Source organism: Henckelia pumila, chromosome 1 (genome assembly GCF_033568475.1).
Source record: "Henckelia pumila isolate YLH828 chromosome 1, ASM3356847v2, whole genome shotgun sequence".
Taxonomy (NCBI): Eukaryota; Viridiplantae; Streptophyta; class Magnoliopsida; order Lamiales; family Gesneriaceae; genus Henckelia; species Henckelia pumila.
The window spans coordinates 76,495,815-76,517,443 of record NC_133120.1 but is presented as its reverse complement, the minus strand read 5'-3'; positions in this window follow the sequence as shown (position 1 = coordinate 76,517,443).

The following is a 21,629-nucleotide window of genomic DNA, read 5'->3' as shown; positions in this document are numbered from 1 at the left end:
TCCATTCATCTCGTGCGGTCGGAAGTATAACTTCCCGTATATGCTCAAAACTTTCTTTTAACCCTTTCCACAAAATCATTGGGTCTTTTTCGGTCAAATATTCACATTTCAACCCCTCATCAAGATGTCTGCGTAAAAATATCATCGCTTTTGCTTTATCTTGTGAGGATGATATGTTATTTTCTTTGATAGTTTCGTTAAGACCCAATGACTCGAGATGCATTTCTACATCGAGGGTCCATGGCATATAATTCTTTCCGGTTATATCAAGTGCAATGAATTCGAGTTTCGCCAAGTTCGACATGGTGGTACTAGAAAATAACAATGTATTTTATTAGTTAATTTCCATAAATATGACAATACAAAATAATGGAAGAACGTAAATTACAAGTGCGTATACAAATAGAGAAAAAATATGTGTTGGAAAATCGCTGGTGAGTAAAAGACTCGTGAGCATGATGATCATAGTCGTTATGAAAAATATCCTTATAAATGTCATCATCTCCATCTTCGAAAAAACCGAGGATAAAATATTTTGAGAGAAAGAATGAATTTGGTGTGATTGAAAATGAGTTTGAGTGAACATATTTATAGGGCAAAAACTAGCCGTTTTGTTACCGTTTGTGACCGTTGGGGGTAAAGAAAAAATTGAGTATGTGTTGAATAAAAATTCGTGATAATCATGTAATGCATATAATGATAATCATAATTAAATAATTATGTATATCATATCACATTATTATAAGGTCAGTGTCGTAGACAGCTTTTTATATAATGTTGTGAAATTATACCAATATAGTTAGTATAAAGTCAGGTATAGTATATCATATCACATTATTATAAGATCGGTGTCGTAGACAACCTTTTATATAATAACATGAGATTATACAAATATGGTTAGTATATAAATACACAATAATATATATCATATCACGTTATTATAAGGTCAGTGTCATAGACAACCTTTTATATAATAACATGAAATTATATATTAATATAGTTAATATATATATACATAATAAATATATATCACGTTATTGTTTAAAAACCTTAGAGGCTTTTATACTTGTCGTATCTCTTACCGGGAGTGTGGGATGTCGTCTTAACATCCTCCCAGGATTTATAACAAGTTTTGAAAAAAAACTTATTTTTTCATAACATGATATTATATATTAATATATACACAATAAAAATATATAAACAGTAAAATAAAAATTCTTACTTGTTGAATATTTTTTACTTCTTCTTGTATTTTGGAGCGTCGGAAAATATAGAGAACCTTCGAGCGATCGTGCTGATAACGTGTTGTGAAAAAGTAAAAATTTACGGTAAAAAGTAAAAACTCAAAAACTCAAAATTTATCAAATTCTACACTTTATAAATTTTTTCTCTCTTCACAATTGTGTTTTTCTACACAAATGGAGAGACCTATTTATAGATCTCAATTGGAGATTAGTCAAAAATTAATACATCATTAATTACATCATCACACACTAATTTTCAATATTTTACAACTCAATTTTCAACTTTCAACCTTCAACATTCAACAATAAATAATAATATATATTTATATATATTTTCAACACTTCTAAATTTTTCACTAGTTTAAAATTATTTTTTTTCTGTGTAGACCATCTTAAGTCCTCCATTTTTTTCTTAACCCAAGTAATATAGAATAGATAACTTAAATATATATATAACCCAATAGGAAGTGAGCAAGCCTGGGCTGATTACTGAAGCCAAGGTTAGCCCAATAGCCCACTGCCACTAGTATGGTTTGTTCCTGTCTCCACTTACGTACTCCACCACTTCAAACATCATGTTATACCGAGGGTTGGGATACCGAGCTAAAATATCGATTTTTCGGAATATCGTATCGAACTTTTTTCGAAATATAGACATTTTTTTGGTATATTGAATTTTTTTCCGGTATATATATGGTACCAATATAGATTTTTTCTGTAGTAGCCCGTAACCAAAATCAGTAATTAAGGGATTAATCATAATTACTTGAATAGAGTTCGGAAGCTCCGAAGGTAGGTTCGGATGTTCCGAACAGGATCGAAAGCTCCGATGCAGGATCGGAAGCTCCGATCATATTACGTCAGGCATGACGATTGGCTAGATCGGAAGCTCCGATCACCCCTATCCGAAGTCAACAAGTGATATTTTGACACGTGGCAGATCAGGATCTTCGGAAGCTCCGATGGCAGGATCGGACGTTCCGATCGAGGTTCGGACGTTCCGATCGAGGATCGGAAGTTCCGATCGTTGTCTATAAATAGAGGGCCGAGGCTTCATTTCCAATTGCCAATTCCGAGTGTTTCCCTCTCCTTTCTAGTCTATTCGAGTTGTTCTAGCCTTCCTAGGCTTGACCCGGCGGTCGGCGAGGCGTTCGGAAGTTGTAGCAGAGTTGTGCCCAAGTTCTGGAGGCATCGACATCAAAGGGCTAACGACGGACGAAGGTATAGCTTTTGCTTCCTATAAATATTTAGAAGTATGCAATAGCTTAGTTAAGGCTTTTAGAGCACTTTGATGATAGTAGTATCATTTGGCAGTGTAGAGCAGACTATAGGCGTGGACCTAGAGTTGATAGATCTTGCATTGATTTGAGGTACGGAAGTACTGTTCGAGATATCCTGACTGAGTATGCATGTATTATGTGACTGCATGGTTTATATGTCATTGATTTATGCTGCATTCATTTGCATACTGAGCTATCTCCTTCGAGATGTCTGTTAGTAGGGTTTTTCCCTATCCTGTTAGTGGTTGGACTTCCATCGATTTGGGTCCGGCGTATCCACTTGTATTATGATATGGGAGCCACCTCCTGAAGCGACGGCACAACGTGCTACATACCAGGGCCCGGTCTGTCTCTGTTATCTGATCCTTGACCTCGAGTTTGTAGGGAGTTCACTTTGCATGCATGTATACTCATACTCTCATACTGAGCGTCTTTTGCTCACGTCTCGTACTCTGTGTTTTTGGACACCCTACTCCATGGGGCAGGTTTGCGATTGGACGAGGCGGGTGGATCCAAGAGGGGCTAGTCAGTGGTTGACCGGCTGGAGCTTCGTCTAGGTTTTTATTTCTGTTTCTTTGAGGTTGATATAGCTATTCGATTTGGTTGTATATTATTTTGGATAAATTACAGATTTCTTTACTTGGGATTGTATAATGTTTATGTTTTCCGTAGTTTTATTCTGATATCTGTTTAATTAAGTTAATTGCATGCCTAAGTTCTGTTTAGTAGGTGATCCGTGAAGGGTCACTACATTTATGGTATCAGAGCATGCATAGTATTCTTGGGATTTAGACTCTGCATAAGGTAACCGTGAGGTATTTTGTAGATGGCAGATCGTGACGACCGGAGTTCTCATGGCAGTATTGGTGGGCGTTGGGGTGATGCCGACCGGGAGCCTCGTCGAGAACGGCGTCATCGTCATCATGATGACGAGCGTTTCACTGTGCGTCGATTCTTAGCTATGGGTCCTAAGCCCTTAGTTGGAGGTGAGTCTTCGGAGGATGCGGAGAATTGGTTAGACCGCATGGAGACGACTTTTCAGAATTTCCAATGCACCGAGGAGCAGAAGATGGAGATCCTGGGTTATCTTCTGGATGGACGTGCGCGCAGGTGGTGGAGGTTTACTTCTGCACCTTTTGTGGCGGCGAGAGGAGTGGCCACCTGGGCCGAGTTCCGCACAGCTTTTCAGAAGCTGTATTTTCCTCCTGCACTCCGTCAGTCGAAGGCAGGCGAGCTACTGAGTCTGCGACAGGGAGCCATGTCTATCGATGAGTATCAGCAGAAGTTCTTTGATTTTCTATCCTATTGCCCCGAGATTGCTGACAGCTCTGGGATGAAATATAATCTGTTCCTTCAGGGCCTTAATCCTGAGATCCATGACCGTGTGGTGGTTGGTGACGACATGTCCTACGAGGGTTTGATGAGCCGTTGTCACCAGGCGGAGGACAGCATTCGACGGAATAGGTCTTTCTCTCAGTCGATACCTGCTAGTTCTTTGGGTCCCCGTGCCCAATCTTTTAAGAAGTCTGGATCTACTTCTTCTTCCTCTGGCTCTGCTGGTGTTGTCCGTTTCGGAAAGAAGGACAAGTGTGATCACTGTGGGAAGAACCATCCATCCGACAAGTGCAGTAGAGCTTCTGGAGCTTGTTTCCGTTGTGGAGAGACTGGTCATATCCGGAGAGATTGTCCACTATCTGGGGGAGGCGGTTCTGGATCTGGTTCAGGATCTGGTTCTCAGGCCACCGTAGAGCAGAGGTCGCTGGGACAGTCTGTTGGGAGTTCTCATTTGAGGCCACGAGCTTCTGGCCAGGTGTTTGCCCTGAGACATGATCAGGCAGTGGAGGAGAATGAGAAAGTCATCGCAGGTACATTTCTGCTTTATGGTATACCTGCTCTTGTACTTATTGACACTGGTGCATCTCATTCCTTCATTTCTGCACGTTTTGTTAAGAGGCATAAGTTATCATGCATTGCACTAGACGTAGTGATGTCTGTTTCTACTCCGACGGGCCAATCTGCTTTGGCTAAGCGTCTAGTGATGGGTTGCCCTTTAGAGTTTGAGGGTAACATTTTGATTGCGAATCTTATGGTCCTGGCGATGGACGACTTTGATTGCATTCTGGGAATAGATATGTTGACTACCTATCGAGCTTCAGTGGACTGCTATCAGAGATTAGTACTCTTTCATCCGGAGGGGAGTGAGAGCTGGTTTTTCTATGGTGAGGGAGCGCGACCCCCGATACCTTTGGTATCAGCTTTGAGAGCCTGTCGAGCTCTAGAGTCTGGCGGGGAAGGCTACCTTATCCATGCAGTTGATTTGTCCGCTGAGAGCATTGGGGTAGAGAGCATTCCTGTTGTGGATGAATTTTCAGATGTATTTCCTGATGAGATTCCGAGTTTTCCTCCTGTTAAGAAAGTCGAGTTTGGCATAGAGTTGATGCCGGGTACTTCGCCTATTTCTAGAGCACCGTATCGTCTGGCTCCGTCAGAGATGCGTGAGTTGAAGAATCAGCTACAGGATCTTTTGGACAAGGGTTACATTCGTCCTAGTGTATCTCCTTGGGGAGCTCCTGTTCTCTTCGTGAAGAAGAAGGATGGGTCGATGCGGCTGTGCATTGACTATCGGCAGCTGAATCGAGTCACTGTGAAGAACAAGTATCTGTTGCCTCGTATTGATGACTTGTTTGATCAGCTGCAGGGCACGTCAGTTTACTCCAAGATTGAATTTAGATCTGGGTATCATCAGTTGAGAGTCCGTGATCAGGACGTAGCCAAGACTGCATTCCGTACTCGCTATGGGCATTACGAGTTCCTAGTGATGCCATTTGGTTTGACTAATGCACCGGCTATATTCATGGATTTGATGAACCGTGTCTTCAGGGAGTATTTGGACAAGTTTTTCGTGGTCTTCATTGACGACATCTTGGTGTATTCGCGTAATACGGAAGAGCATGTTTCTCACTTTCGGTTGGTACTGCAGACTCTTCGAGATGAGCAGTTGTACGCCAAACTGAGCAAGTGTGAGTTTTGGATGGATAGAGTGGTCTTTCTTGGCCATATCATATCCAGGGAGGGGATTTCTGTTGATCCAAGCAAGATTGAAGCGGTACTTAATTGGTCGCGTCCGATGACAGTTGCTGAGATCCGTAGTTTTCTGGGTCTAGCAGGGTATTATCGTCACTTCATTCTGAACTTCTCTCAGTTAGCTCGATCGTTGATGCAGCTTACCCGCAAGGGTGTGGATTTCAAGTGGTCCTCCGAGTGTGAGGAGAATTTCTGTGAGCTTCGACGGCGGTTGACTTCTGCGTCGGTGTTGGCATTACCGTCAGGATCTGGAGGGTATGTGGTATACACTGATGCTTCTCTTCAGGGGCTAGGTTGTGTGCTGACTCAGAATGGCCATGTGATCGCATACGCTTCTAGACAGCTGAAGCTTCACGAGGACAACTATCCAGTCCACGATTTGGAGTTAGCAGCCATTGTGTTCACTTTGAAGATCTGGCGTCATTATCTGTATGGCGAGAAATTTGAGATCTTCACCGACCATAAGAGTCTCAAATATTTGTTCACTCAGGCGGAGTTGAACATGAGGCAGAGACGTTGGATGGATTTGCTTAAGGACTATGATTGCGAAATTAAGTACTATCCGGGAGCTGCTAATCTCACTGCTGATGCATTGAGTCGCAAGGTGCGACTATCCGCACTTCAGACTTGTTTGATGTCTAGTGCGATCGGTGACTGTTGTACTTCAGGATATACCTTCAAGCATAAGAAAGGTATGCAGAGTATCCAGATGTTTGCGATATTATCTGAGCCAGCTTTGTATTCGCGGATTCGAGATGCTCAGATATCTGATTCGAAAACCCAGCGTTTAGCTCGTCTAGCTAACAAGGGTAGCTCGTCTGGATTTCACTATCAGTCAGATGGTTTTCTGTGTTTGTCTGGTAAGCTTGTGATTCCGCAGGATGTAGAGTTGCGAGAGGAGATTTTGTCTCAGGCGCATCACACTAAGTTGAGTATTCATCCTGGGAGCAACAAGATGTACAAGGATCTACGTACTCGTTTCTGGTGGAAGGGAATGAAACGCAGTATTTATCAGTTTGTTTCGAGATATTTGGTGTGTCAATAGGTCAAGGCAGAGCACCGACGACCTGGAGGATTACTTCACAGTCTGCCTATTCCTGAATGGAAATGAGAGTTTATCACAATGGACTTTGTGACCCATTTGCCGGTATCCCCGAGGAACTGTGATGCTATCTGGGTTGTGGTGGACCGACTCACCAAGTCAGCGCATTTTATTGCCTATAGCTGAGAGTACTCTGTGGATCGCATGGCACGGATGTACATTCAGGAAATCGTTCGACTTCATGGAGTGCCTGTAAGCATTGTCAGCGATCGGGACCCCAGGTTCACTTCTAGATTCTGGGGGAGTGTTCAGCGTGCGATGGGTACTACTCTCAGTTTGAGTACTGCCTATCATTCGGAGACTGATGGTCAGTCGGAGCGCACTATCCGTACTTTGGAGGATATGCTTAGAGCGTGCGTCATGGATTTTGGTTCAGCCTGGCAGGATCATTTGCCACTGATCGAGTTCGCGTACAACAACAGCTATCATACTAGTATTGGGATGACACCTTTTGAGGCGTTGTACGGGCGACGTTGTCGTACTCCACTATTCTGGGAAGAAGTGGGGGAGAGACAGGCTGAAGGACCGGAGTTTATCCAGCAGGCGATAGACATTGTTGATCAAATCAAGAAACGGATTAAAACTGCACAGGATCGTCAGACCAGCTATGCTAATATCAAGCGTAGGCATTTGCAGTTCGACGTCGGGGAGAAAGTGTTTCTAAGGGTGTCACCTTTCCGCAAGATTCTCAGATTTGGCCTTAAGGGCAAGTTGTCTCCCAGGTTTATCGGTCCGTTTGAGATCTTGGAGAGCATTGGCGATTTGGCTTATCGACTAGCTTTGCCACCGCATCTATCCAGTATTCACGACGTGTTCCACGTATCTCTGTTGCGACGGTATGTGGCGGATGAATATCATATTCTGCAGCGGTCTGAGGTTCAGGTGAACAAGGATTTGACTTATGTTGAGAAACTTATTCGTATCCTGGATTATAAGGATAAGGTTTTACGGAACAAATTCATTCCTTTGGTTTTTGTTCAGTGGCAGCGCCGAGGTACTGAGGAAGCTACTTGGGAGCTTGAGGACAGGATGCGTGAAGACCATCCTGAGTTGTTTTGATTTTATTTTTTAGTTGTATTCAGTTGCAAACTCTGTAAACGTTTGATTTGAATAAAGAATGTTTCTGATTTCTGTATTACATTCAGTACTTAAGATCTGATTTCGAGAACGAAATATCTTAAGTGGGGGAGAATGTAGTAGCCCGTAACCAAAATCAGTAATTAAGGGATTAATCATAATTACTTGAATAGAGTTCGGAAGCTCCGAAGGTAGGTTCGAAAGTTCCGAACAGGATCGGAAGCTCCGATCATATTACGTCAGGCATGACGATTGGCTAGATCGGAAGCTCCGATCAGGATCGGAAGCTCCGATCACCCCTATCCGAAGTCAAAAAGTGATATTTTGACACGTGACAGATCAGGATCTTCGGAAGCTCCGATGGCAGGATCGGACGTTCCGATTGAGGTTCGGACGTTCCGATCGAGGATCGGAAGTTCCGATCGTTGTCTATAAATAGAGGGCCGAGGCTTCATTTCCAATTGCCAATTCCGAGTGTTTCCCTCTCCTTTCTAGTCTATTCGAGTTGTTCTAGCCTTCCTAGGCTTGACCCGGCGGTCGGCGAGGCGTTCGAAAGTCGTAGCAGAGTTGTGCCCAAGTTCTGGAGGCATCGACATCAAAGGGCTAATGACGGACGAAGGTATAGCTTTTGCTTCCTATAAATATTTAGGAGTATGCAATAGCTTAGTTAAGGCTTTTAGAGAACTTTGATGATAGTAGTATCATTTGGCAGTGTAGAGCAGACTATAGGCGTGGACCTAGAGTTGGTAGAGCTTGCACTGATTTGAGGTACGGAAGTACTGTTTGAGATATCCTGACTGAGTATGCATGTATTGTGTGACTGCATGGTTTATATGTCATTGATTTATGCTGCATTCATTTGCATACTGAGCTATCTCCTTCGAGATGTCTGTTAGTAGGGTTTTTCCCTATCCTGTTAGTGGTTGGACTTCCATCGATTTGGGTCCGGCGTATCCACTTATATTATGGTATGGGAGCCACCTCCTGAAGCGACGGCACAGCGTGCTACATACCAGGGCCCGGTCTGTCTCTGTTATTTGATCCTTGACCTCGAGTTTATAGGGAGTTCACTTTGCATGCATGTATACTCATACTCTCGTACTGAGCGTCTTTTGCTCATGTCTCGTACTCTGTGTTTCTGGACACCCTACTCCATGGGGCAGGTTTGCGATTGGACGAGGCGGGTGGATCCAAGAGGGGCTAGTCAGTGGTTGACCGGCTGGAGCTTCGTCTAGGTTTTTATTTCTGTTGCTTTGAGGTTGATACAGCTATTCGATTTGGTTGTATATTATTTTGGATAAATTACAGATTCCTTTACTTGGGATTGTATAATATTTATGGTTTCCGTAGTTTTATTCTGATATCTGTTTAATTAAGTTAATTGCATGCCTAAGTTCTGTTTAGTAGGTGATCCGTGAAGGGTCACTACATTTTCCATACCAACATTTTAGAATTTCGATATCGGTACCGGAATGAATTTTTTTCATGCCAATATTTTTTATACGGTATACCAAAAACCCACTCTTAGTTATAGTATGAAGAACAATACGTAGATACTAATTAATTGTTGTTAAAAAAAAAGATGACGCAATTAAGAGAACGCATGGTTTAAGAGGGCTTTGCATTGATTTCCTTATCATCTAAAATTGTTTCTAACTTCAAGTAATTGGAATAAGCAGAATTATTTCATGCATCAAGGTATTTTAAAATCAAATTTCAAGATCCACTTAATTAGAATGATTCTTATTTTATTCAAACTTTTGTTCCGTCCATACGTTTAAAATAAAAATAATACGAAAGTGCATTTTACAAAGACTTTGACATAGCATCAAGAAGGCGGCCATTCTTTAGTAGAGGCCTCAGATCAACGATGTAATTATCTCGAAGAAACCCGAATCCAAATGTCTCGTTTGCATAGAGCCATACTCTCCCCTCATCGTCCCAATCCTCCTCGTATCCATACGATGATGATGAGGCATAAAATATGTGCAACACATCCAAATATTCACCCTGAAATGATGTCGCTCGGTTACATCTATCGATGGGCCGAAGATGCGTGCGAGTGTTGTATGTATGTTCCTCTTCCGAGGACACGCTAGGAGATTCAAGGAAAGCTGTAGCTCGACCTGTAAATGCTATGTGATTATAACTAGAAAAATATTGTGTTGAGCAGCTTCCCACAACTTTACAATAAACATTGTCTTCGTAATGTGACACTAACTACAAATTTAATCTTTTATTGTGATCTATACCCTGCAGCAAATGGGCAAAATAATTTATTAAACAAAAAATTATGAAAAATAAGCGAAATATATAATGTTTTCCATCCACTATGTTGTCAAATTTTGGGTTTTAGTTGATTAACTTGTCAAATTTTAATTTTCATGAAATAATTTTTAATTTTCGATGATTTCGGTCTTATTGTTGACCGGTGACATAGTGTCGGATTCGTTTATGTCACATCTGTATTTTTTGCGTTTTAATTGATTAACTTGTCAAATTTTAATTTTCATGAAATAATTTTTAATTTTTGATGATTTCGGTCTTATTGTTGACCGGTGACATAGTGTCGGATTCGTTGATGTAAATTTGTATTTTTTAACGTGACATCAACATATTTCCGATGCTATCGTCAGTATTCAAAGATATTACACTCGGACAAAACTTTGAATATTTTTAATTTGGATTGAATCGTTCGAATTGACCCACCACACTAAACAATTTAAATGTGTTGCGTTGAAATATTATCAACCCACTTAGAGGCGGGACTAAATGAGCTAGTCTTCGAGTGTTGCTGGAATGAGCTCAATTTGGTCCATGGGCTGGGGAAGGTTTTCGTGTATTTTTATTTTTTTTTAACAAAAATACTGTGCATTACTGTGATGTATGAATTTTTGTAGTATCAATGACTTTGTCTAACATATATGTACAAGCATGAAATCAAAACTTTAGGAATTTATTTTTAAAAATATTTATTTATAAATTCTATTGTTATAAAGATTTTTCTAAAATTCATTATTTTTTGAGTGATATATCTACGCGATACCTGCAACACATTTGAATGCAGTGGCGAAGCTACATGGTTCCGAAAGGGTGCGATCGCCCCCCCTCAAATTTTAAAAAATTTTAGTACTATATATATAGATAGTGCTTGGGAGAGCTTTTGGGAAACACTTCTAATGCTTTTCATTAATAAAATTTTCAAAAGATCTCACAAACACTACCATAATATCTTTTTAAAATACAAATTTTAATTGTGCAATCTCCTTCTCAATAACAAAAGAGTCACCTCCATTTTGACTATCATGATAAACTTTGAATAAATAGCAGTAAAGACAGATTTGGAGATCACGACGAAATACTGAAAAAAGGATCATCTTAACTATTATCGTTTTGAAAGATTTTATGAAGTGACAGATTTTCAAAAATTTAAACAATCGCTTTAACTAGGTGTACACAAATTTGTTGTTATGTATAGCATGTTTTGATTCATCAAATTCATTTTTTTTATTTATGATAAGAAAAGTTACTTCGATTTGGTCAGTTTTATCATCTGATTTTACTTTAATAGAGTTCACGCATCTTGAGCACCAACACCATATTTATTTGAGATATGAAGTAGTAATCAATTTTCAGATGTTGCAGAAATTAGCGAGATTGCTAAAAGAACCGTCTAATAGAAAAAAAACATCAATATTTCATTTGATATATTTACTTTGGAAATTAGCATTGTTATATATCCGTTGTAACTGCAGTAGAGAGTTTTGTTTGAGTAATGAAAATTATTAAAACATCACTTTATAATCGGTTGAAAAATGATTAAATAATTGTTTGGTTTCGTATGTAGTATTTTCAAAACATGAAATTTGGAAAAATTTATTGTAAAAAACATATAAAATTAATATATGATATTTATTGTAAATTTTTTTAAAATTTATTGAATTCGTCCCTCTAATCGAAAATTCTGAATACGCCACTGTTTGAATTGGATTGTGATTTGGTAAGCCGACCCATCCCTTCATGGATCGGCTTGCACCACAGCTCTAATATTTATACTAAATCACAAAATTGAAAAACGAAAATAAATTGGAGGAACAATTAAACTAATTACCTTCCACAAGCCTTGCAATGGTCTAGACGGAGTGGGAGACGGATTCAGTATCTTCGTTACGTCGTATCCTCCGCCACGTTCCGACGGCAAAACCCTGTATCCGGTGATGTAAAATGATCCCCATTCAAAGAGTGCCATTTGCATTTGTGATTGGTATCCGAGGGAGTCGTAGCCGTACTGCCAAAATCCGATCAGGTTCTCGTATTGGTTTAGTAAGCGGAAGAGGTTTGAGCAAGAGATTTTGCCGCCGCCCCATTTCTTGATTTGGGTTTGGGAGCCCCACCGGCGGCTGCACCTGAGGAACCAAAGCCGCTCGTCGTTGCAGAGAGCAAGATACTTGTTGGAGGTGGAGGCAAACGACGCAAGCTCCCAAGGGTGGAGGAAGGAGAGGATAGAAAGCTGCACATCCTCTGGAAAATCGCTGAATGATAAAGGAGGAATCGACTCCATTTCTATCGTCTAATTTTCGATCGGTTTTCAGTGAAGTCAAACTTGCTTTGATTTTTTTTAACGAATTTATAGAGAGAATGCAAAATGTAATGCCCAAGAATTGTTAAGTTCAAGTCAATACTTGGGCTCCAAGGCTATGTAGACTGTAGAGAAACAAGTATTTTATTATAATTATAAATTAAAATAAATTCATGTGCAAACCATTTGGTATACTATACAGAACAGTTGTCATTGAGGCTTATTACGCAGTGGCATTTGGGTTGAGAGTGACATGCAGCGGACACCATGTATGTATGTGTGTATATATATATATATGTGTGTGTCCAAACATTAAATATTTGCAACAAAACATAGTTAAATTTACAAAACTCCAGGAGCCTTGAGTTGCTAGATCATGTTAAGAAAACGTCAAACATTCTGGTTGTGCGAGTAAGAAAGCCTCTAACACGTCTCAACGGATATCCAATTTGGTAGAACATGTTAGTGGTTAGGTTTTCGATACTCCTATCATTATTTTCTTAGACTATAGCGTAAGTCTGAAAATTTATCACACACGCACAAAAAAGTAGCGACTATGAATTTTCACGTCATAAAAAGGCCTAATAAAAAATAAATCAATATTAATCATTTTTGTTGCACTAACGTGCTTGGTTAGAAAAATGTTTGCAGACTTTATTAACTACTTTTGCTTGCAAGCATGCATATTTTATTTGCTTCACCTACTTACAACCCTTTGGTCAATATCAGTTAAGTGTAATTTTCAAAGAATACAATGTTTTATGAAATCTTGAGAAGAGAAAGTAAATTCAGATTTTAGTATTATATACTATATAAATTTGTTACAACGATTAGTGTAAATCATCCGTATTTAATTTGGTGGCCACGTATTGAATTTCAATTCTAATTGCATCATAATTAAAAATTTGTCACATCAAATAAAAAAAACTTCATTTACCCATGACATTGTTACTAGAAATGTTGTAGACAATCATGATTTTCCGTTTCATGAGTGAAAACCATTTTGATCACCTTATCTATACGATGTTTCAAAATGGTAGAGGAATTTTTAGACAAAAATCAGAATGTGATGAAGTCAACCCACAATGTATCCAATTCTGGGTGCCAATTAAGTGTTTAAAAAGTCAACACATTTTCCCATCTCTCTGTAAATCATGTAGCAAGAGATCAATTGTATTCAGAGAAAAACAAAAATTGACGTTAAATATGGAGCCAATTCTTCCATTATCCTTTGGCCATTTCCCGAAAGATGTGCAGTTTTACATTCTGTCGTTGCTCCGCCAACCGGAGTTTGAGGCATTTGCCTGTACATCCACGGAATTCTCCGCTCTCTGCAATGGCGATGAGCGACTTTGGTATCTCAAGTGCAGCCGCCGCTGGGGCTCCCTAACCCGGATCCAGACATGGGGTGGCGGCAAAATCTCTTACAGGAACCTCTTCCACTTGCTCAACAAATACGAAAGCCTAATCGGATTCTGGAACTACGACTATTACGCACCAAGTTACGAATCACTTTCGCAACTCTTCTTCTTTGAATTGGGTTCATTTTACATCACCGGATACAGGTTTTCCGCATCTACATGTTAAACAAGAATGGAAAACTGCCGATAACAGAGAATGATCTGTCTTGCCAAGATTCAGAGAAACTGCGCAGTCCTGAATTGATCTTAGTGGACATTCCATTTATCCGAAGATGGCCGGCTGGAGAATCGCCAGTTTTTTGAGTCGAGGAAGCTATTGGAAACTGGGAGTGGACGTGAAGAGTACGAGATTGTTTACAGTTCACGGCCGGACTTGGTCATGAGACAGATATACAACATACTCGCAAGCAACCCCTCATTAATGAAAAAGGATAGGAGGAGGGAACGGCAGCGGAGTTTCGGCGGATGGCGCTCCGAAATCTTTATGAAAATAACACATCCCTTCCCCACTTCATCTAACCATGAAAAATGTTAGATGTACATTTTGTAGTGTACATCTCGGTTTATTCTCTTACTTAAAATTTTCCTAATTTCCCTCAATAATTGCAATATACCCATGATAAGAAATAAATATCTAGTTGATCAAGGAAAGTTTTATAATTAATAAGGAAGGGTGTAAACCAAGGTGTACACCGATGTGTACATCTAGCATTACTCCTAGACCATTGCAAGGCCTGTGGAAGGTAATTTTTTTTATTTTAAAGACCCAATTTTTATCTCTAATATTTAATGTCACGCCCGAGATCGAGACGTCCCACCGGCGTTGTTTCAAATTCACATAAATTATAAAACAAACAGCCTCGTAGTACAGTATAAACCAAACCAGTCTATTATCATAAATAAATTACAAAACATTGTCTTTACAACTCGATAAATCCAACAATAACAAAACCAATGCGGAAGCGTCTAAAAACTTAATAACAAAATATTAATATGAAAATCCCAATAATAAAAATAACAAAATTTAGTCTTATTGATCATCTATCACCATCTCAAAACATATATTGTTCACGAACTTCTACATCATCATCTTCATCATCTGGGAGGGAAAAGTAAGGGGTAAGTGTTTTGAGAAACACTCAGCAAGTAGGGACCGATCGATCATATCAAATATATACATATATATATATTTATTTCAAAAACTCATAGCATAATTCAAAGCGTAAACAATTCATATCATGTCTTAACATAGCATAGCATGAACATCATCATAATATAATTGACATGACATAACATAGCATAACATAACTTTGGCCAGACACTGAAATTCCTTTCATTATTCGTGGCTAACTGATCAGTCCCCTATATGTAATCCCTCTAAGGGGTGAGGTCATAGAACGATTATTATACCTACCGTATCAGGGCCATAACATAACATGGTTCAAAAATTCCCTTTCCACTCCCAATTCGATTCATAACAGTGTCAAAACATATTTTCAGCAAAACATCATCATGAACAATATTAAATAACAAAATTCCAACGATTAGCATGAGCGATCGAATTTTTAAATCATACATAATAATTTTAAAACATAAGCCCACTTACCCAGTATGTTGGTACGAAAATCAATGACTTGAATAAACAAAGCTTTGACCAAAACTTTAGAGAGAAATTCCCGAAAATTGGCTTACTGACTTCAACAATTTTTGGTAGAATAGATTGGACTTCTCTTCACAACTCTCCACTCTCCTTTTTCAAGCAATTTTCTTTCAAATCCTAGATTATCCCCACGTGAGATTATGGAAAAAGAAAAGTTGACAATTCCCTTTGACCCAAATATTTGCAGCCTTGAATTCGAAAGTGGTCTGACACAACTTGAGACAAAATTTCGAAAATAAAGAAAAGAGGGTGGACCGAGTGATGACTTTAGGTGGCAGCCTTCACGCAGAACATGGGCAGAATAATTGTAATTTGCTGCTCTCGAAAATATGGAGAGAAAAATGAGAGAATGAGTAGGATTTTGGACGAAGGGTATTATGAGAGCTGTAGGGTGGTTCTTGCACTTAAATAGGAGACTAAAAATTGTCCAAAAAGGAGGAAGAAAATCTCCTTGATTTCGTGCATTAAGAAAGGAAAAATTTGCATCCATATAACTTGGTTCGGTTGCTGCCAATACAAAGATTTGTTCCAAGATTTCCGCCATCACCGTGCACTAATTAGAATGAAATATTTGCCTTCCATGCTTGAGAGTTTTATTCCTTGTTGAAGGAACTTGGGGCCAAAGTTTCGGGTTTTTACATCCCTCCCTCGTTATGAAAAGTTTCGTCCTCGAAACTTGGGTTAACTTGCTCATAGGGTCGCTACTCTAAATAGTTAAGTCAGTTCCTCAGGTATAATCTCTAACTTCTTAGCGAACCTCTTAGATATAAACGAAGGTGTGACACTACAATCAAACAGAATGTATGCAGACTTTGATTAGAAGGGTACCTGCCACAACTTCATTTACGTTGCCTGCTTCTTCTTGTGTGATGGCATACACACGAGCATTGGGCTTAGCTTCCTTCGGTTGATTCTGAGTGGTGCCAGGAATTGGTCCCGTCCTTGGCTTCACGGGTTCAGGACAATTAGACATTCGGTGTCCCAACTTGCCACAGTTGAATCAAGCGCCAGTTTTTCGACGACATTCCCCTTCGTGTCGGAGGTTGCAGATAGGACATAACTTGATCGGTGGGAGATTGGGAACAGTTTCAGCAGAGTGGTTCGGACGCTTGGAAATCTGCTAGTTCGAAGAAGATTGGCCCGTCAGAGGTCGTTTGTTATGGAAGTCATTCTCACGACGCTTGATATCTGATCAGCTCGGATGGCCGCTCCCATCAAGTCTGCAAAGTTGGCAGGCTGATAAACCGCTAATGCCAACTGGATTCGGCTGCTCAACCCCTTCTTGAACCGGTGCAACTTCATATCATCATCCCCCATAATAGTTGGGGCGTAAGACCCGAGCTCATTGAACTTGGAGGTGTATTCCACCACTGTCATGTCTGGAGCTTGCGTGAGATTTTTGAAGTCGCTCAGCTTCTGCATTCGAACCTCAGCTGGAAAGTACTGTTTCAAAAATGCAGTACGGAATTGTTGCCATGTGATTGGTCCCGCCGCTAACATGGCTGGTTAGACAGCTTCCCACCACTTACGTGATTTGTCTTCGAGGAAAGGTATCGACACCTCTACTTTTAGTGCTTCGGGAACTTCGAGTAAACGCAGTTGATCCTCCATCTTCTTCATCCAATTTCGTCTCACCTCTGGGTCAGCATCTCCCTTGAACATTTCAGTTCGGTTCTTACGGAATGACTCATAATGGAATTTGACTCCATTCTGAGCAGGTGGAGGAGGTGGCGGATTGCCATTGCCGTTTCCGTTGCCATTTGTATTTCCCATCCCTTGGATGGTCGTCGCCACTATTGCTGCGATAGCCACAAGGTCTTCTCTGCTAAGACTGATTCCTGGAGGTGGATTCGCATTATCCCCACGATTGTTGTTGCGTGTTATTGGGGGTTCTCCAGCCATTTCCTACAATAAAGGAGTTCTAAGAGTTTGTCGAAACACGATACTTAAAGAAGAAATGAAATAGCGGAATAAATAAATCAATAAATAATCCAAAGGAATAAAAGTTATTTTATTGATTCCCAAAATGTCCTGAAGGTGAACGAAACAAAACAAGCTAAGTCTCAAAAATATCAAGATATCCAAACCATGCTGAATAAAAATAAAAACAATGCTGAATAAAAGAACTAAGCTAGGTAATAGCCTAATCTATGGTTTCTTCATTCTCCGCTGCTTCCACGGGGCCCTCAATCTCTACTCCCTCCGGATTCTCTTCTAGTTCTTCCTCTGGATCTTCTTCCGGATCTTCCTCTGGATCCTCTTCCGGATCATCTACTTGCAGCTGGTTAACCGCATTGAGCAGTATGCCATTCTGAGTATTCAAGTCTGCCACCGTGTTCTGTAGTTGCTGGACTTGAACCTCTAGTTGTTGGATGCGAACTCGCATTTTTTTTGACGAACCAAAACCTGCTCGGCATCGAACTGCTGCCTTTTGCGCTTCTTATGATCCGCCTGTTTGCTCAAGTGGCTCACAACACCAGAGAGTTCGGATATGGTGTCATGAGATGCCTCCATACTTTCTTTCATTTTCTTGTGCTCCACTACAAACGCCTCCATTTTTTCTTTCTTATTTTCATGCTCCATCTCAGACTTAGCAACCTGGTTGCACAGAGCCTCCTCTCAAAAATGATTAACGTCAATGTCATCTCGGAGGTAAATGTTATCACGCCTCACTTGTTCCAAATCGTGGAAGAATCTGTTGGCATTTTTCTCCCAATCCTTCTGCTCACGCCTAGCGTCCGCTAATTTAGCATAAAGTTGGGTGATATTTAGCTTCTGATTATCAATGACGAGTTGTCTCGTGCGAAAGATGGCTGGGCACGAGTACGAGGAAAACTTGGTTCCATTTCTTGAAAGGTACAAATGGAAAGGCTTAGGATACAGAATAAAATATCAGAAGTAGAAAAATTACTTTTTTGTGGACAGTTTCTCATGATGGGGGATCTTTCGGAAAATTTTTCCAAAAATATAAAATTTTGAGATTCTCTTAGGATTGAAACTACTGATCAAAATGAGTATGGGACAATCGACGGAATCGAATTCCGAGTTTTCTACGAAAAGTTATAAGCAAACCAAACATTTCCAAAAAAAGCAAAAACGTGAATTCGAGGGCTCAAACGGCCAAATTTGGGCTAAAAGCGTCATTGATCATACAAAGTATATGTTTGACTCAGAGAGTCTTTTCGGGTCAGTGTACGCTGGGCTTGGGTCAAAATTTGACATCAAATTTTTCGTTACGGAATCCCATCCGGATTTATGAACCTAGCGGCTCTGATACCACTTTAATGTCACGTCCCGAGACCGAGACGTGCCACCGGCGTTGTTTCAAATTCACACAAATTATAAAACAACCAGCCTCGTAGTACAGTATAAACCAAACCAGTCTATTTTCATAAATAAATTCCAAAACATTGTCTTTACAACTCGATAAATCCAACAATAACAAAACCAATGCGGAAGCGTCTAAAAACTTAATAACAAAATATTAATGTGAAAATCCTAATAATAAAAATAACAAAATTTAGTCTTATTGATCATCTATCACCATCCCCAAAACATATCTTGTTCACGAACTTCTACATCATCATCTTCATCATCTGGGAGGGAAAAGTAATGGGTGAGTGTTTTGGGAAACACTCATCAAGTGGGGGCCGATCGATCATATCAAATATATACATATATATATATTTATTTCAAAAACTCATAGCATAATTCAAAGCGTAAACATTTCATATCATGTCTTAACATAGCATAGCATGAACATCATCATAACATAATTGACATGACATAACATAGCATAACATAACTTTGGCCAGACACTGAAATTCCTCTCATTATTCGTGGCTAACTGATCAGTCCCCTATATATAATCCCTCTAAGAGGTAAGGTCATAGAACGGTTATTATACCCACCGTATCAGGGCCATAACATAACATGGCTCGAAAATTCCCTTTTCACTCCTAATTTGATTCATAATAGTGTCAAAACATATTTTCAGTAAAACATCATCATGAACAATATTAAATAACAAAATTTCAACAATTAGCATGAGCGATCGAATTTTTAAATCATACATAATAATTTTAAAACATAAGCCCACTTACCCAGTATGTTGGTACGAAAATCAATGACTTGAATAAACAAAGCTTTGACCGAAACTTCAGAGAGCAATTCCCAAAAATTGGCTTACTGACTTCAACAATTTTTGGTAGAATAGATTGGACTTCTCTTCACAACTCTCCACTCTCCTTTTTCAAGTAATTTCCTTTCAAATCCTAGATTATCCCCACGTGAGATTATGTAAAAAGAAAAGTTGACAATTCCCTTTGACCCAAATCTTTGCAGCCTTGAATTCAAAAGTGGTCTGACACAACTTGAGACAAAATTTCAAAAATAAAGAAAAGAGGGTGGACCGAGTGATGACTTTAGGTGGCAGCCTTCACGCAAAACATGGGCAGAATAATTGTAATTTGCTGCTCTCGAAAATATGGAGAGGAAAATGAGAGAATAAGTAGGATTTTGGACGAAGGGTATTATGAGAGCTGAAGGGTGGTTCTTGCACTTAAATAGGAGACTAAAAATCGTCCAAAAAGGAGGAAGAAAATCTCCTTGATTTCGTGCATTAAGGAAGGAAAAATCTGCATCCATATAACTTGGTTCGGTTGCTGCCAATACAAAGATTTGTTCCAAGATTTCCGCCATCACCATGCACTAATTAGAATGAAATATATGCCTTCCATGCTTGAGAGTTTTATTCCTTGTTGAAGGAACTTGGGGCCAAAGTTTTGGGTTTTTACATTAAATCTTTCTAAGATTCTGTTTTTGTCCGTCGAAGCAGGGTATAGGTCCAAACAAGTTGGATTTGTATTTGGTGTCTTATCTTGAAGACTGCGGACATATTTCTTGTGAAGTCGTTGGAAGAGACTCCACGCCTCGGTTTTTCTGGCAACAAGCATTTTTTACCATCATTTCAGCTTTCGATGAATTTCCTTTGTCTTTTGAAGAGGAACACGCTTACAATACTCGCACACATCTTCGGCCCTCTGCTAGATCTAATTTTGCCGGACAAGATGGGGCGACATCATTTGAGGATGAAGATTTACATGTAATAGGCATGTGCTATGCTTTTTCGCCTAGTCACCAGTATTTATATCGAATTTCATTCGACAATCCCGATGGGTGGATATGGCTCTACTCGGATGGGACGTTTGGAATCTTTGGATTCGGGTTTCTTGAAGATGATTACATATTTAAATTGTTGATCTGAAACCTGTAGTGAAAAATGGCCGCCTTCTTGATGCTACTTGAGCCAAGGCTCGAATGAATAATGAATTTGTTTGTCCACATATGCCATACTATTTACGCAACTCATATATCATGTTTCATTTTACTTTTGAGACAATCTGTTTATTGTGAAATGATGTGTGAACTGGTCATCAATCTCGTGACTTGTTTCATGTTACACCGATATATGTTTATTTTTATACTAGTAAGCGTAACGTGCATTGCACATGAGATATACCTTGGTAACATTATGTAACACCCTCAACCGATGAAGATGTTACAAACTAACATGACGTTAAAACTAGTTCGGAAAAGAAAATTTTTGAAAGATGTATGCATACATCAAACCTTACTTAAAACATTTCAGAATAGTTTACAAACCAAATCATAACAATTTGAAACATAAAGCGTATTTTCTTCAATCAACATAATAACATTTAGTTCATTAACTTGACACAAACACTCTCAACACATAACACACTCATGCATCGCCCGCCGGTCCGACTCCTTGCTCTTCTTCATGCCCGGCATTGAACTCATCGACATATGCATAAATGTCATCCTCATTATCTGCACCATTCAAGTATAGTGATTCTAAAGACTCAGCAAGAGTAAGCAGTAAAAATCATGAGATTTCAATAATCATTTAAACTTAACATAACATAACATAAGCTTATCATTTGGTGACGAATTATGCGAAATTGTGGCAACCGTAATAATGGGCACATTCATCTTTTCTTGTTGATCAACAATCATATGGCATTACGCCTCGTAACATTCATTCTTTCATTTTCAGAGGCCCCTCCGGAGCTCATCCCGGAGGACCTAACCCGTACATTGAGCCGTATTTGGGAGGGCCCCTCCGGAGCCCAAACCGGAGTACCGTTCCCGTATTGCCA